The sequence below is a fragment of the Pongo abelii genome, chromosome 5, assembly GCF_028885655.2.
Source record: "Pongo abelii isolate AG06213 chromosome 5, NHGRI_mPonAbe1-v2.0_pri, whole genome shotgun sequence".
Lineage (NCBI taxonomy): Eukaryota > Metazoa > Chordata > Mammalia > Primates > Hominidae > Pongo > Pongo abelii.
In genome coordinates this window covers 37,812,310-37,829,714 of record NC_071990.2, presented here as the reverse complement: position 1 = coordinate 37,829,714, position 17,405 = coordinate 37,812,310, and the positions used below count along the sequence as shown (strand labels likewise).

At 51.4% G+C, this 17,405-nt stretch overlaps 1 long non-coding RNA gene across 1 annotated transcript; it reads right to left on the bottom strand.

Annotated features, from left to right (window-relative positions):
- Positions 1-3,265: 3,265 nt before the first annotated feature.
- LOC129060223 (uncharacterized) lies at positions 3,266-14,110 on the bottom strand. Its single transcript, XR_008526764.2, has 3 exons — positions 12,226-14,110; positions 9,793-9,901; positions 3,266-3,741 (listed from the first exon to the last, which is right to left on the bottom strand). It is a non-coding gene; the product is annotated as an uncharacterized LOC129060223 (long non-coding RNA).
- Positions 14,111-17,405: the final 3,295 nt, after the last annotated feature.

Below are 17,405 nucleotides of genomic sequence, written 5' to 3'. Positions count from 1 at the left end.
CAAGTTTTCGGGCTCCTGTGCAGGAGAGATGTGACTGATCCTTCCTGCCAGGAAACTCCCCTTAGGTCTAACCTCTTTCTCCCTCACCCGCACTTCGCTGGTTTGCTGCCTCTGATGAAGTCAGGGGAGAGGGAAGATACTGCAAAAATAACACATCAATAGCATTTGTAAGGCATTTTTCAATGTATGAAGCACTTCTTAATACACTAATTAAGTGAGATGGTCATTATCATCCTGTTCTAAGCATTTTATATTTTTAACTCATTTAACCCTCAGAACCACCTTTGAAGTAGGTGCTATTATTATCCCTATTTTATAGACATGGGAACTGAGAAGTTAAAGAATTTGTCCAAGGTAGGGTTGCCAGATAAAATACAGAATGAGCCGTTACATTTGAATTTCAGACAAGCAGGGAATTTTTTAAAGCATAAATATATCCCAAACATTGCATATTAAATTCAAATGGGCATCCTATATTTTTGACTTCCTGAATCTAGCAACCCTGGTCCAAGGTCACAGCGCAAGTAACAGTACAGCCAAGATTCAGACCCCAGCTCCTACCCTACAGCCTTGTGCCCTTAGCCACTGCTCTCCTGTTACAATGGGACCACACTAAGGCTCTGGCGTCCAGGGAGAAAAGCAGATGCATTTGAAACTGTTGAATAAATCAAACAAGCAAGGCTAGGAAACAGATTTGCTATGGAGGCTAAAGGAGAGGGAGGAATTAAGAAAGGAGCTCAGTGGCTCACGCCTGTAATCCCAGCACTTTGGGAGGCCGAGGCGGGTGGATCACCTGAAGTCGGGAGTTTGAGACCACCCTGACCAACATGGAGAAACCCCATCTCTACTAAAAATACAAAAATTAGCTGGGCATGGTGGCGCATGCCTGTAATCCCAGCTACTCGGGAGGCTGAGGCAGGAGAATCACTTGAACCTGGGAAGTGAAAGCTGCCGTGAGCCGAGATCGTGCCGTTGCACTCCAGCCTGGGCAACAAGAGCGAAACTCTGTCAGAAAGGAAGGAAGGGAGGGAGGGAGGGAGGGAAGAGAGCTCAGTTTCCAGCTCCAGTAGGCAAGATTCAGACAGGAGTCTTCTTGCTAGGAATCGCCCAGCTCAGAGGAGATAGGGCATCTCCCAAGGCTGGGTCACCTGGGGGCTGGTGGCCAACCCCTCCAATCCTCATTCTCCATCTGGTCTGAAGGGATTTGGCTCAGCCCTGCCCGGCTCAGATACTTCAGTCCATCCATTTCTCACATGGCCCCAATTTCCAGCCTCAAAATTCATAAACAAACCACCTTATCCAACTGCTCGGCTCTCACCAGGGCCTGCCCTCTGCCCTCCACGGGCCCTGTGCCAGGGCGAATCGCCCTCTTTGGATGGGATGCAACCAAAAAGCTTCCCAACTGTAAAAATCACAAAATGAGTGGGATGGTGTCAGAGGCTGCAAATGTGGATACGTGCTTTTATTTTGCATAGAATAATGCATTTAATTACTTCTTCCAGGGGAAGCCTGTTTGGAAGATAGTGAAGGCAATGCTAATAATAGCACTTTGCACCCAGGGCCTCAGACGTAGAGGAAGAGCCATGAGAGCATCTCATTTCTGTTCCTGAGAACTTGAAAGCTCCTGCAAACACTTGCGCCTTCTTCCTCAAGAGGCAGAGGGAATTGTGAAGAAAATGCTGCGGGTTTTTGCTTTTAACTCACTGTTTTGATCCTCTGCAGCCGCTAGGATGTCGGACCCCCAGAGAGACTGGGCGGGGTAGAGGGTGGTCATTGTCTGGTGGAAAGAGTGTGGAACTGGGGAACATACCTTTTCTTCTCCTTCCTTCTACCATACCCCAAAGGGCAGGGCCAGAGGGAACCCCCCAGAAATGCCTGCCCTGGCTGAGGCGGTTTTATGCACAGAGCAGTGCACAGTGAATCAGGATAATCTATTTTGCCAATTTGGTAAATTATGCTCCTTCTCCGGCCTTTGTCCTGCCCTAGGGTGTTAGGCAAATTACTTAACTGCCCTGAACCTTGTGTTCCTCATCTGTACAATGGGCTCATAACCATACCTGCATAGAGGCATGCTGTGAGGGTTAGATGAGTTAGATCATACGAATGGGCTTAGAACAGCGTCTGACCCATAGGAAGAGCTCCATAACAATAATAATTATTGGTTTCTGAGCAACGAGGAGTTTGAACCAGATCAGGGACCAAGGAGATAAGGGTGTGAAGGGTGTAAGGAGACCTGGTGTGAGGCTTTAGGGAGCGGAGCCAGCTGTGGAACCCAGAGACAGCAGCCTGTGTAAACAAATTCAAATGTAAATTCTAAAAACGCCCTGCAAGCCAAACACAATGGGTCTGTGGAGTGTGCAGAGCTCTGGGACCAGCAGTTTAAGCGGGCTCAGCTTTATGGTTCCTTCTACCATGACGAATCTCTGTTATTTAAGTTCAGGCTCTACCACTCAAATATGGAACCAGCAGGGCCTTAGAGCCCTTCAAGTCCAACCAACCCCTTCACCCATTTTACAGGTGAGGAAAGTGACACCCAGAGAGGGGAAGTGGCTGTTCCCCATGCAGGGCACTGTCCCACACGGCCTCCTAGCTTGCTGCAGTGTGCTCTTGGGGAAGTGGCTCCAGACTGAGTTTTGCCTTTGCTTTGCACCCCTCCAGGCTGGGTTTTGCCTTTCCTAGAGAAGGAAGATCTTGGATTGGATGCCAACAAATGTGGTGAAATAAGGATGAGTTTAGGAGCCAGAGAGGCCTGGATTTAAATCCTGGCTAAAACCTGGGCAGGATCTCTAGCCCCCAAGCCTTATCCCCATCGCCTCTCTAGGGCTTGGTCTGTGGAGATACCACTACTCTAAGTTGCTTTACTTGGAGAAAGGCATTTATTCCTGGGAAGTGAGTCCTATTATTATCCCCAATTTACTGATAAGGCAACTGAGGCCCACAGAGGTCAAGTAACTTGCCCAAGGTCATGCATCTTGTAGGGTTGTCTCTGGGAAGTATTCACTGTCCATTGTGTAGCCCAGTGCCCAGGACACAGCGTGCCAGGCACTCAATGAGCATCAGCCCCATTGCCAATCCAGTCAGTGACTTCTAGGATGATGTCATCACAGCCAACACTCCCAGGAACCAGGAGACCTTTCACACACTGCATGACTGTGGAATTAATAAAGTGTTGTAACCAAAGATTGGAAAAGAGATTAGGGGACTCGGCTCCCAGAGTGGAACTATTAAAAAAGAAAGAAGGCGCTCAGCTCCGCTACAGAGGAGTAAGAATAGGGCCCAGGCCTCCTCTTAGATGCTGGGCAAACACCAGGCGAGGGAGCGTCCCTAACCAGCTCAATGTGTCTGCTGTTGGCCATAAAGACGGGGCTTATTGGCGCTATGGTGCTGGGAGAACCGAAGAGTAACAAAACGGCGTCTTCGGAGGGGGATAAACAGGCAGGTTTATTACCCTCAGCAATGAGGGATGCTCAGGACCACAACCAGCCTCTCCTGATGAGGAGCCACAGCCCACCCCACTGGGATGCGAGGCCACCCCCACCCCACAGTCTCTGGACCTTTGCTCTGACACGACTCCCCTGGCAGGAGCCAGAACAAGCTCCCTGACCTGTGCAGTCCTCCACCCTTGCCCATCCAGGCACAGCTGCGCCCTGCTTCCTCCTTGGTTTGACTGCCTGCTTTCAAATTACTGGCTGTGGGACCTTGGGCAAGTCATCTCACGTATCGGGGTCTCAGTGGCATCATCTGTAAAACAGAGAAATAATAGAGGCCAATTCATGGAGTCGATGTGGGGATCAAGTGAGGGCTTGTAATGTGATTAGCCCAGTGTGTGACGCTGACGAAACCCTCAGTAAAAGTCGCTTATGATTATTATGAACAGTTTGGCCCTCACTGCACGTTGTGTTGTAATTTGATGATTTGATCTCCCCGTTGAGACCATGGGCTCTGAATTCTCATTTCCTCATAACAACCCATGACATAGTTATTAATGTCCCCATTTCAAAGATGATGACACTGAAGCTCAACGAGGGCCCCAAAGTCACACAGCTCGTACCAGACAGGAGGCAGGTCCCAAACGTGGACTCTGTGGTCCTTCCACTCTGCTCCAGGACCTCAGCCCGCTCGAGTGGCCTCTGCAGTTCCCAGCTCTGCCACCTCAGCCTGCACTCTGTGCAGTAAATAGTTAAAGATGCTGCTCCAGGACTCAGGCAGGAAATAATTAAGGGAAAGCAGCCTCAGCTTAGGAGTGCTCAGAAGCCAGAAACCAGGTGTGCAGGCCCCTGGGATGTGGGGAGCCAGGGGGCCAAGAGGGCTCTGAGCTGTGGAAGGGAGCTGCCGCCACTCCCAGCAGAAGCACCAGCCCCAACTGCTTCATCACCAGATGCTGCTGCTGAGAGGACGTGTGCACAGATACAGGGACACACACAAGTGCAGAGACACAGAGGAGATACAAATGCAGAAACAGACCCCCACATACAGAGATGCACACGCACACCCACGCCCACTCACTCTCCTGCAAGGCTGTGTTAGACGGATTGTACCTTCTTCCTAAGGAGAGGGACTGGGTGCTGTGGCCAGAATGGCTGGGGGCTCCTTGTCATATAGGAGAGATTTGGGCAATTGTGGAAAGTTCAACTCACAGGCCAGCACTACAGTGGGGAGAGGGGGTTCCTAGTGTCCTGTTGAGGATAGAGGGTGAGAGGTCAGAGAATCTTAGGGTTAGTAGATCTGCTCCCCCCTGACCAGCATCCAGACGATTATCTGACCCTCCCCTCCCTAGAGGTTTCAGACTTTCATGGATATCAGATCCACCTAGGGTGCTGATTAAAAAATTCAGACGCCTGGGCCGCCCCATCAGAGATTATTATCCCCACCTGGCAGGAATGGACACTGAAGCCCAGAGAGGCTAGGTAACTTGCCCAGGACCACATAGCAGGGCTGGTGTACGGGCGCTCCAGTGCCCAAGCTCTGAACCACCATGCCAGGCTGTTTCAGGCACCTGCAGACCCAGGTGCAGACATCTGAGATCACACCACAACCAGTCCCTGAGGGGAGCAAGATGGGGAGCAGGGTGCAGAGCTGGACACAAAGCCAGGACCCCAGTCTCAGGGCTCTGTTCCCACGTGGGCCAGGACACTCAAGAGAAAAACCTGAGGCCCAATCCCAGCTGCATGAACTGGCTCGACAAGGCTGCGGGATGCAGAGGTAAGTGCCTAGTGGTCAGGAACACTGGTTCCAGAGTTAGCTGGAGCTATGTGACCTTGGACAAGTGACTCAACCTCCCTGAACCTGTAGTAGAACCAGAATAACAACAGTCCCCACCACAGAAGGCTGTTGTGAGGATTAAATAAACTAATACAGGAAAATTAGCGTCTAGAGGTGGCATCTGGGTGGGTGGCAGTTTAGTCTCCTACAGACTCAGCTGTGGGGTAGGGGCTAGGTGCATGGCCAGAGAGCTGCCTGAAGAGGATTGGTCCACTCCTCTTGACCCATCCCAGGGCAACTTGAAGCCAGTATGACTCATCTTCCCCTCCAGGAGAGGGACAGAAGGGAGGCTAACCCTGGCTCCAGATGCAGCTGAGCTAGATTTTTCTGCCCTGATCGTGGGCTGCCATCTGTGCAAGGCTGGTTGGACCCGCCAGCCTCAGAGGGCGGTTAATTTACAACCCGTGCTGCTCCTTGTCCACACCGGGCCAGAGCGGCCTCAACCCCCAATCCCTCAGTCTCCAGCAGAAGAATATGCGAGCACTCCTGGGAACAAGTTCCAGCTCGAGTTCCTTCCTTCCTGCTTCCGTCAACTCCATCCCTCCAAGCCTTGGCCTCCCCTCAGCACCTCATCCAACTGGCAAACTTCCGAGGAGAGGCAGGACAGTGAGCAGGCGCTCTGCCCAGACTGTCTGGGTTCAACCTCCAGAGCTTACCAGCTCTGCAACCTTGGGTAAGTCGCTTAGCTTCTCTGTGCCTCTGTTTCCTCATCTATACAATGAAGATAATAATAGAAGCCTCTTTTTCAGGAAGATGCGGTTATGGGTGCTACAGAGCTCTGGTCCGCCAGTTCCTGCTGCAAGTCACCGCTATTCGCTCACCAAGAAACAAGTTGGTCAGGAAGCTGCACTGCAGCTGTGGTGTTTTTTTGTTTTGTTTTGTTTTGTTTTGTTTTTTGAGACATAGCCTTGCTCTGTTGCCCAGGCTGGAGTGCAATGGCACAATCTCGGCCCACTGCAACCTCCACGTCCCAGTTTCAAGTGATTCACCTGCCTCAGCCTCCCGAGTAGTTGGAATTACAGGCATCTGCCAACATGTCCGGCTAATTTTTGTATTTTTAGTAGAGACAGGGTTTCGCCATGTTGGCCAGGCTGGTCTTGAACCCCTGACCTCAAGTGATCCATCCACCTCGGCCTCTCAAAGTGCTGGGATTACAGCCGCGAGCCCCCACGCCCCGCCCAGCTGTGGCTTTTAAGGACACCAGAGAAACACTCATGGAGCCAGAGGTGGCAAATCACCGAATTAGAATTACCCTAACCAGCTGCAAAGAAAAAAATCCCTGGAGGTGTGTGCTGACTTGATCAGAGGCACCAATGCAAGGACTCTCGAAAGTGACAGGACCAGTTCTGATGCCTCTCAGGACTTTGAGAATCACCCTAAGAAAAACTTGTGGTGGGCTGGGCATGGTGACTCACGCCTGTAATCCTAGCACTTTGGAGGCCAAGGCGGGTGGATCACTTGAGCCCAGGAGCTCAAGACCAGCCTGACCAACATGGTGAAACCCCGTCTCTACAAAAAAATACAAAAATTAACCAGGCGTGGTGGCGCACACCTGTAGTCCCAGCTACTCAGGAGGCTGAGGTGGGAGAATCGCTTGAACCCGGGAGGTGGAGGTTGCAGTGAGCCGAGATTGTGCCACTGCACTCCAGCCTGGGCAACAGAGCAAGACCTTGTCTCAAAACAAAAAAAACAAAACAACAACAACAACAAAAACTTGTGGTGAAGGTTCTAAGATGCAGGATGTGCATCTTCCCACAAGTGACTCATTGACTTGCACCGTCCTCCGAGGTTATCAGCTCATTACTTCCATTAGTAATGTACCCAGGAGTGAAGGCTGAAGTCACCATTGCAGACGCTTAGGTCAACTATTTTAATAAATTGATTACTAGTTGTTAAAAAAAAAAGACATAGCCGCCACCTCCTAGTGCTGTTGTTAGGATTAAACAATCCTATGGACAAGGTTTCAAACAGCCCCAGGCACAGGCTATGGGCTCAATGATCATCAGCTGCTGGAGTCCCTGCAACACGGTGGGTGAGGGGGAGGGGTCAGGGTGTCAGGGAAAGGGATTGACTCAAGGCCTCCAAGCCTCACCCTGGGGAGGAGGAGGGACCTGGTGTGTAACTAACTGGTCCTGAGGGGAGAAGGGCCATGGGTGGTGAGGGGGAAGGACAGAGGGTACCCAGAGGAACAGCCAAAGTAAGGACTGTCCTCTGGGGGGGAAGGAAATGAAAGTTTGCGCTGAGTCTGTCCTGCCTGGCTCCCGCTATTCCTCCTTCCATTCTTCCTTCCCTTTCTACGCCAGTCCTGAGGGAGAGACAGACATGGAGAGATCCGTTGTCAGGCTTCACCCTGCTCCCTGGGCAGGCCTCAGGCCACCAACCATTCTTTTAGGGCCTCCAGCCCTCTAGATAGGCTGGCGTAGGACTCCACTGGGACAGGGTGGTCATTGCTGTAGAAGGCAGGGCTGTGTCCCCCTCAGACTGGGGCTCCCTGAGGACGGGGCTGAGTCTCCTCCCTGGGAGTCACCTCATTTATCTCCTGGAAGAAGACTGACCTCATGGGTGTTCTAGGGAGGGAACGGATGTTCCATTTACTCACAAATTCCTTTCTTCTTGCAGATAGGTGGGCCACAGGATAGAGCATTAAAGGGCCTGGTAGAAACTAGAAAGACCTGGTAAGGGCCATGGAGTCCATGCTTGGCGGTGGGGGCTGATGGAGCTTATGTTAGGGACATACTCTCTTCCCTGGTCCTGCCCCTGGCCCCAGCCAGCAGCTTTCTCAAGCTTGCGCCAGTTTCAGGGGGCAGGAAGGAGTGTGGATGGCTCCCCAATGCCCAGCCTTCTTAGGAGTCCCAGAGGGAAGCCCCCGCGGTGTAGGGGTCTGAAAGACCATCTCCACACAGAAAACACAGGGGTTTATTGAGCTTCAGGGGCTGCCCACTTTGTGTCTGTTGAATAAATAATTGCAAACTCGCAGGCCAGTTCCTCCCCTAGCCTAGACCACTCACCTCTGCCAGCCTCTGTCTTCCCAAACCCCTCAGAGCCAGCCCGTGTTCCCCAGTCGGCCCAGCTGCACACTGTGTCAACCTCTCTGTGCCCTCATTGCACTCAAGCCCGGCCTCCACTCAAGCCCTCAATCTTGTCACTCATTCAGCAATGCCCAGGCTCCACCACCAGAGACTCTGGTTCAATTGGCTGGTGGTGGGGCAGCAGGGCATTGATTCCTTTTCATTCCCCAGGTCATGCTAACATGCGTGCTAGCAAAGCTGGAAGTCTAAGCTGTAGGCTCCTCCAGAGGAAGGGGAGCTACCTTTTATCTCTAAATCCTAGCATCTAGCACGTGCCTGGCTCATAATAGGTGCTCAATAAATGTTTGTTAATCAATGATTGCCTAACAGATGGGCCATCCCCTTCCTGGAGGTGCCTGAAGGTACCCAGGACTGGAGTCACTGTTCCTCTCCAGCAGTCAACGCAGTGATTAAGAGTTTCTCTCTGTTGCCAGAAAGAACTGGCTTCAAATTCTGCCACTTCCTCAACTTTGGGCAAGTTAAACCTCAGTCTCCTCATCCACCAATGAGGCTGATAACATCCTCTCCCTCAGAGAGTTGTTTTGAGGGTGGAGAACACTTAATTCTGTGAAGGCTTAGCTCAGGCAGTCTGTGTTAACCTGGGTCCTGGCAGGAAACAGATGGGTCATTCGAACTGTTCAGGTGTTTACCAAAGGGGTTGTTTGCATAGGTGAGGGCTGGGTTGAGGAAAGCAACAAGGAACGGTGTGGGCTGGGTTGAGGAAAGCAACAAGGAACAGTGCAGAACGCCTGGGCCAACCATGCTGGGGAGCTGGCCATCCATAGGAAGGATAGAGAGGAAAGGGGAGGGAGCGGTCAAAGGAACCCAGAGACAAAATTATGCTGTAGGCCAGGCGCAGTGGCTCACGCCTGTAATCCCAGCACTTTGGGAGGCCGAGGTGGGTGGATCACTTGAGTTCGGGAGTTCAAGACCAGCCTGGCCAAGCTGGTGAAGCCCTGTTGCTACTGAAAATACAAAAATCAGCTGAGCATGGTGGCAGGCACCTGTAACCCCAGCTACTTGGGAGGCTGAGGTGGGAGAATCACTTGAACCTGGGAGCTGGAGGTTGCAGTGAGTCGAGATTGTGCCACTGCACTTTAGCCTGGGCGACACAGTGAGACTCTGTCTCAAAAAAACAAAAAACTATGCTATAGGCAAGGGGCCATGACAGGTACCATGGACATTGAGGGGGCAGCCACTGCCATCCTAAAATATCTACCCCAACCTCACTCACCTTCCTCCCTCCAGTCTCCCATCATTGGGTAACACCACCCAGAGAAGGTCCCAGGATGCAATCCACAGAGTCAGCCTCCCGGGGCACAGTGCAGGGCAGAAGAGGGGGGAGAGTGGATTTGGAGGAGCAAACAGAAGGTATCCAGCACTGACATCAGCCAGCGCTGATTAAATAGTATTGTTATTATTACTGTTCATTTGGCCCGTGAACCCTCTTGTGATAACTGACCTTGATATTTAACTGTATTGTATCCACACACCGGGTCTCCTTGGCGTAGCAGATGGCCTGGGGGCAGGACCAGGTCCTCACAGCAGGTGCAGCAGGTTCCCCGTGCATACTGGAGGAAGAAAGGACTATGTCTTTGCACCACAGCACACTTCCATGTTCAGCCACAGGCATTCACGCTTTTGACAAGCCATCAAATGGCTTTTCTATAGCAAGCTTCATTAAAATGGAAGCACATTGCTCTAGTGGGCAGATGGGGCCACTTTATTACTTTTTAATTTGTTTACAGAAAGCCCATGTTTGGTGTATACCATCTTTGCAAATAGTAACAAATGGGCATGTTTGTTGCCTCCAAAGCTGTGATGTCCCTGGATAAATAGACCGAAACCATGTTGGAGCACTGCACTTGGTTACTCTTAATAGAATCTGACATGCTCTTCAAAATGTGCGGAAGGCTGGAGGGAAGGGGGCCACAGTGTGTATGGCATGTGGCTTTGAGTGACTCTAGTCCCTCTCTGGGCCCTCTTTTTCAATCTACACAGTAAGTCACCAGGCCCAAATGGAGCCTTTGCAGCTCTCCTATTCCACGACTTCAGGATTTCTCTACCTTTACCATCCTGGAAGCTACAAACCTTCCTACGCCACCCGCCTCCCAACTCCCAAAGGAAGCCCTCTTCACTCAAATGAGATAAAACTTACAAATTACCAAATTCATTTTGAAAATGGGTCAAATTGAATGAAGAATACTTAATGGAGCACAACTATTCAAATGGCAGTTAAACACTCATACAATACACCCCCAAAGCACCAATATTCTCAAACTGATCAGGACCCTCCAATTCCAGTTTCATTCATTATTAGCTGTGCAATGTTGTTTAACCTCTCTGTGCCTCAGTTTCCTCACTGGTAAAGTGGGGATAATAATGATACCCTCCACCTGGGCTGTTGGGGGGATTTGATTCCCTTTTGTGGCTTATTTTGAGGCAGAGTCTTTCCCTGTCACCCACGCTGGAGTGCAGTGGTGCGATCATGGCTCACTGCAGCCTCGAACTCTTGGGCTCAAGGGATCCTCCCACCTCAGCTTCCCAAGTAGCTGGGACTACAGGTGCGCACCACCACTTCTGACTAATTTTTTTAAAGTTTTTTTTTAGAGATTGGGCCTCACTAAGTTGCCCAAGCTGGTCTCAAACTCCTGGCCTCAAGAGATCTTCCTGCCTCCATCTCCCAAAGTGCTGGGATTACAGGCATGAGGCACTGCACCTGGCCAGGATTCAATTCTTCTAACCATTCAGAACAGAGTGTGGCATCAGCAAGTAGTAACTGTTAATTACTGTCATTGTCCTTATGCATGGTAGCAGTAGTACTTCTATTACAGAGAAAGGACTTGGGACTATCTCTGTTACATAAAGTGGCCCATTCAGCAGAATCTGTCCTGTCCTGACCACACCCAAGGAAGGACACTTGCCCTTCAAGTCACTTTCTATCACACTCCCCCGGTTTCTTTTTTTCAAGGCACTCATCATCATGAAAAAAAAATCCTTTTTATGTATCTTCCTATTTGTTGTCAGTCTCTCTCCCTCTCAGCATGGGCTCCACGAGGGCAGGGACCTTGTGTCACTCATGGCTATCTCCCCAGTGCCTAGAACAGCATTTGGCAGTTTCTCCATAAATATTTGTCAAATGAATGAACGTCTACATCCACAAAGTGTGTGGTGGTGTGCAGACATGAGCTCTGGGAACTAAGATGCTTGTTACAAGGGCATTGGTCAAAGCCGGGCCCTTGGGAAGCCACAATACACACAGGCACACCTGACCTCTGAAGTCTGAATTCATGGGACTATCCATTAACTGGATCTTTGTTTTAACTTTTAAGATAAAACAAGATCAGAAAAGAATGCAAGGAACAAAACAATATCCTAATCCTTTACCTCCTGGGCCTCCCCTCCAGGGACCTGGGATAAGGTGACATCTTGTCCTGAAAAAGGGTTCCCAGGGTGCAGAGGCTCTGTGGTGAGGAGGATATGCCATTTTGGGTGACCAGCATGTTAGAGTTTAAAAAGTTATCTTGGAGCCATCATCTCATCTGACATCTCCTTGTGAGGATGGAAAGCCCCCACGCCCTCTAGGTGTTATTGCCCCCATTTTACAGATGTGGAAGCCAGGGGAAGAGGAAGAACTGACTCACCCTTCTGACAGCCTACCCACGGCGCCTGCTGATAATACCTTATGGCCTCCGCAGAAAGGAATATTAATAACCCCGCTAAGGCAAGGGACAGAATTTATGCATTTCAAATCAATGTTCAACTGTAGGAGAATGAAACTAAAAGGAATCGGCTATTCTCAGTTAACCAGTGTATACTATTAGCCAGAAACACACACACACACACACACACACACACACACACACTGCCCCCAACATTCTGGCTGGAAGTATACCTTAAAGGTCATCCCACTGGGCGCCCTCAGAATTTCAGAAAGTATATGTCTCTAATTGATCACTCTAGCAAAGATGCAGGAGCCAACATGATGAAATAAAAAGGCTGCTTCTCCTGAGAAGGGTTCAAAGGCATTCTGTTATTATCATTGACAGTAATAACACTCAACACTTAATAAGTTTGCACTAACTATGCACCAGGTACTGTTTTAAGCCCTTCAGACCACAGCAACTTTGTGTTGTATTATTTTCCCCACTTTTCCCCACTGTTTTTTGTTGTTGTTGTTGTTGTTGAGATGCAGTCTCTTGTCAGCCAGGCTGGTGTGCAGTGGCGCAATCTTGGCTCCTTGCAACCTCCACCTCCTGGGATTAAGCAATTCTCCTGCCTCAGCTTCCCGTAGCTGGCACTACAGTATTTTTAGTAGAGACGGGGTTTCACTATGTTGGCCAAGCTGGTCTCGAACTGACTTCAGGTGATCCACCCGTCTCAGCCTCCCAAAGTGCTGGGATTATAGGCGTAAACCGCCACGCCCAGCCATTTTTCTCACTTTATAGATGAGGACACGGAGGCACAGAGAAGTGAAGGGACACCCTCAAGATAACAAAGCTGGTAGGTGGCAGAGCCAGGATTCAAATCCAGGCAGACAGACTCCTGGGCTCACACTCTTCACTCTTACAGCCTGTTGTCTCTCCAAGGGAAAAATCTTAGGAAAAATTGTTTAAAAAGTAAAAATATACGGTGTGGTATGGTTTGGCTCTGTGTCCCCACCCAAATCTCATGTTGAAATGTGATCCCGAGTGTTGGAGGGGGGGCCTGGTGGGAGGTGATTGGATCATGGGGGTGGTTTCTGGTGGTTTAGCACCATCCCCTAGTGCTGGCTCATGAGATCTGGTTGTTTAAAAGTGTGTGGCACTTCCCCCTTGGCCCTTTCTCTCCTGCCGCCATGTAAAGAGGTGCTTGCTTCCCATCCACCTTCCTGAGGCCTCCCAGCCATGCTTCCTGTACAGCCCACAGAACTGTGAGTCAATGAAACCTCTTATCTTTATTAACTGCCTAGTGTCAGGTAGTTCTTTATAGCAATGTGAAAACAGACTAATACATAGTAATACTGGTAAGAATCCATCTTATTGCTAAAATTTTAAATCACAAAGATAATTATTAGTAGTGAAAGCTCATGACTGTCCTGTTGGCTGTAAAACCTTCCATGTAATAGCATTATCGGTGAGTGAGGCTACAGAAGATGGCCCAACATTTTGGCTGGTGGACATGACGGAAACAGCATTTAGGCCACGGTTATAAAACATGTGTCCCATCATGATTACTCCTGGGTCTCGGAAATGGTGCACTCATCTCACCCCTGCTCTCCTTTTACATATAAAGTATGTGAAGCCCAGAGAGGTTAGGTGACTCACCAGAGGTCACACAGCAAGTTGTGGGGGAACCTAACCACTCAATTCAATGAATGCTTAACGTCATATCTGCCATTTGATTGAGTTATGTTCTTTGCATTAGAAGCCAGAGAGAAGCCCAATGCCAGATCAGGATGGGCCAAGTTAGCCAGCAAAGGGCTAGAACCAGTTCCTTCCAGGGCTCCAGTCACAGCCCAAGCTTTTTCTGCCTAAGTGCAGCTGCTGCTGTGGGGTAGTCACTTAAGAGTTTTAGCCCTTGGCTCTCCTCAGGAGAGGAAAAAGGAAAGACCAGAGCCTACTGATCCTTTTGTGTGAGGGCCAATGAATACCTCACACCTTTCAGAAACTTCCAAATAACCCTCTGCCTTCCAGAAATTCTAGGAGAATGGAAATTGACTCCCACCTGCCTCTCCTACCACCATTCAAGCTAATGGCTGGGGGAGAGGCCAGGAACCACTTCTCTGTGTGCCTGCAGCCTCCTCCTCCTCCTCCTCACAGGCCCCGGATATTGATCATCTCCATCAGTGATGTCACAGGACAGGATGGGGAGGAGGCCCTGCCCTGCAGGGGAAACTGAAGACAGAGATCTCCAGCCATGCAGCCGGGAAGTGGGGACAGCAGAGGAAGGGTGCCCAGGAGCCCCTCCGAGGGTCTGTGCTGGAGGCTTTCCAGTGAGGCAACAGCAGCTTATTACAGCTAATTTCCTTCCCCTTGCTAGAACCAAAAATCCACAGGGTTTTCGCTGCATATTTGTTTATCTGGCACTCTCAGCTTGCCTCCCTTTGGGGACCATAAGAGATGCAGAGGAAAGAAACAACACGGCCTTCCATAATTTCAAAGTCAGTTCCTGAGCTAATAATAAATTAAGAGCTGGGGGTGGGGTGGAGGCCTAGATGTGACGGGCCCACTCTTGCAGCATAGACCAGCCCCTCTGGGAACATCTTCTGGAAGTCAGGAGAAAAAGTAGGTGCCCTGGGGACCGAAGATGCTGAGGTGGCTTCGCCACTGTGGAAAGCTTCCCCCTGGACCTCAGGTTTCTGTGGTACCCACACCAGGATGGATGGGGACGGAGGTGGGAAGAACTGGAAAGTATTCTCTCCCACTTCTCTCCGGATCAGGCACCAGCCCCATCGGAGCACCCAGTAGTCCCACAGTCTCTGAGGAGGGGGGAGCATAGCTGTTTCAGAGAGAACAGGAAGACTTCTCTCCCTGGAAGATGACTAAACCCACTCACCTCTGAGGAGGTTTCCAGACCAGCAGCCATGCCAGTCGGAAATCCAACAGTCCCAAATGCCTGTGTGATTTTGTTATTCATTCCTTAGGTCCTAGGAAGACTATCTCCCAGACTAGAAGCTCCCTGGAGACCAGGGCCTCTGACATCTGATGGAAGCTCAATCAATTCTTGTCAGAGCTACAGCGTGAGGGGACTGGGAAGCAGCAGGGAGGATACTAGGCAGGTTTTGCCCCAAGAAGGTGGATTGGGGGCGGTGAACAAGATCACTGCCCTGAAACATCTGAAGGGTGGGTGGTCCTGTGGGCATGGAGTTCACACCTAGGCCAACAAGAAGAGCTAGGATGAATGAGAGATGACACAAGGGACTCGACTTGGGATCCAGAAAAAGGTGAACTTTCTGGGAGTGGCTCAGCGAGAGGCAGTGAGCCTCCCACTTTAGGGGGAGCTTCTGGGGAGGGGCCCGGAGCACAAGGTGGCGGTTGGACCTGGTGGTTGTTAAGATCCTTACCAAGCCCAAGAGTCAGTCCGTGACAGACAGATGTTCCAGTCTCTTCTGCCCCTACACCTAGAGCTCCGCCTCCTGACCACACAGAGAGGGACCAGAGGCAAATGTGCAGGAGGACACAGGGACCCAATCCCAGCCAGGGAGGACACCAAATGAATCAATCAGGCAAACAGCCACAGGCAGAGGATGGACACAGAGGTGGCTGGTGTGGGGCTCTGTCCCCCTCTTCCACACCCCATGGCCTAGAGGACAGTCCCCATGTCTGCCAGCTGAACGGGCTAATAAATAGGAAAATCTGTCTTCCCTGCTGATGGAGAGAGTGTTCTGTCCTCTCCACCGCAGGGGAGTGAGGCCTCAGCTCATCCTGCATGCTACAGGGGACCCACTCATTCTTCACAAGGAAAATGGGGCAGCGCAGAGCCGGGGAGTGACTTGCCCGCAGCCACACAGCTCACACGACTGGTAAGAGGAAGGGGCGAGGCAGAGCCCAGGACTCCTACCCTACTGCCAGCCAGTATTCTTTCTGCTGCCCTTGCCTGCCCCTGTAGCACCATCTGCTCCTGCAGCAATTGGGATTCCTTTTAAAACATATGTTCATCTCAGGCAGGTCCCAAAGTGGATGGAGAAAGGATATATATGTTCTTTGCTGGCCCAGGAAGAGCTGGCAGAATGAGCTCTTGACATTTCTGGGATACCAGAAGCATTCCTGGGAATGCTTCTGGTCTCCATGCTTCCTCCCCACCACCATATTCTCTCCCCAGCACTGGGAAAGCATGGATTTGTCATTCTTCTCCTCCCTGTGCCCATCTGCTTCCTTCCAGGAGCCCCTCCACATCTTGAAGGCCAGGCCAGCTCCTCCAGCTCCTGATGGGCTGTTAACAAGAAATTTGGAGGCCAGACCCCTGTGCACACTGCTGAGGAGCCCAGGGCAGTTCAGGACTGAACACAGCCAGATGCGTTTAGCAGGGACCATGACCTCTCCCCGCCTGTGAGTAACAGGAACTAGTTCTGGAACTAATCCACATCTGAACCCAGACCCCTGAAGTTCACCCTCCTTCATCCACCAAAGCAGACAGCTCCGTCCTACAGATTCGGCCCCTCCTCCACTACCCAGACACTGTCTGAGGCTGGAGACTGGACGCAGTGACCTCTGGGGATCCCTTGCCTGAGGTTTCTGGTTCCATCAATCCCAGGGAGCTGGAGAAGGAGAGCGGATTTCCCTCCAGAACTCCCGCGGATACCGACCTGAGCACATCCGCTAAAGTCCTCGCAGCAGCGCGTTCACAGGCTCCAGAGCAGGGCCTGCGGGTCCTGTCCCCTCCCCCACCCCGCCCCTCCTCTCAGACCCAGGGCAATTTCCCTACAAGTGTGCTCACGATGGGCCCTCTGAGCTACGGCGCCAAATGACTGGATTTCAATCAGAAATCCATCTCCCTTAAGGACCGCTTTGGATAAAAGCAGAAGTAACCTGCAATCTAGATGCTGATGGCAAGCCATAATGGGGGAGCCGGAGAGAAGCCGGGCCCAACTCCGGCCCCAGCGCCCAGCCACGGCGAAATCAGGCCTCAGCTGAAGCGCACGCAGCTTCCAGGGCCCGAGGAAAAGAGGGTAGCCTGAGTTCCCTCCATCTCCGCCACCAGCCGCCACAGGCTAAATCCTGGAGTCTGCCGATGGGGTTAGCCGGCTGCTAGCCGTTTTAACAGTTGGCCGGGGGCCGGGGACCAGCCTTGCACCCCTGGTCAGGCCCTCTGTGTGGTTCTCAGCGCGCGCGCAACAACGGCCCTTATAGGCCGGCTAAGGAGGGTCTGGGTGTCCTTAAGAGCCAGGAGGAGCTGCGGGGCTCAGCACTTGTTCCCACCTACCAACCCCCAACCTCATCGCCAGCTGCCGCTTGCGCCACTGGGTCCTCTCCGGGCTATATTGCGGTCAGGAAAGGGTCACTCCGAGAGAGCGGGGCTGCTCCAATGACCCCCCCGCCTCCAGACCCCGCACCGCGGGCGAAGGCGGGGCTGTAAGGACAGGAGGGACCCCGC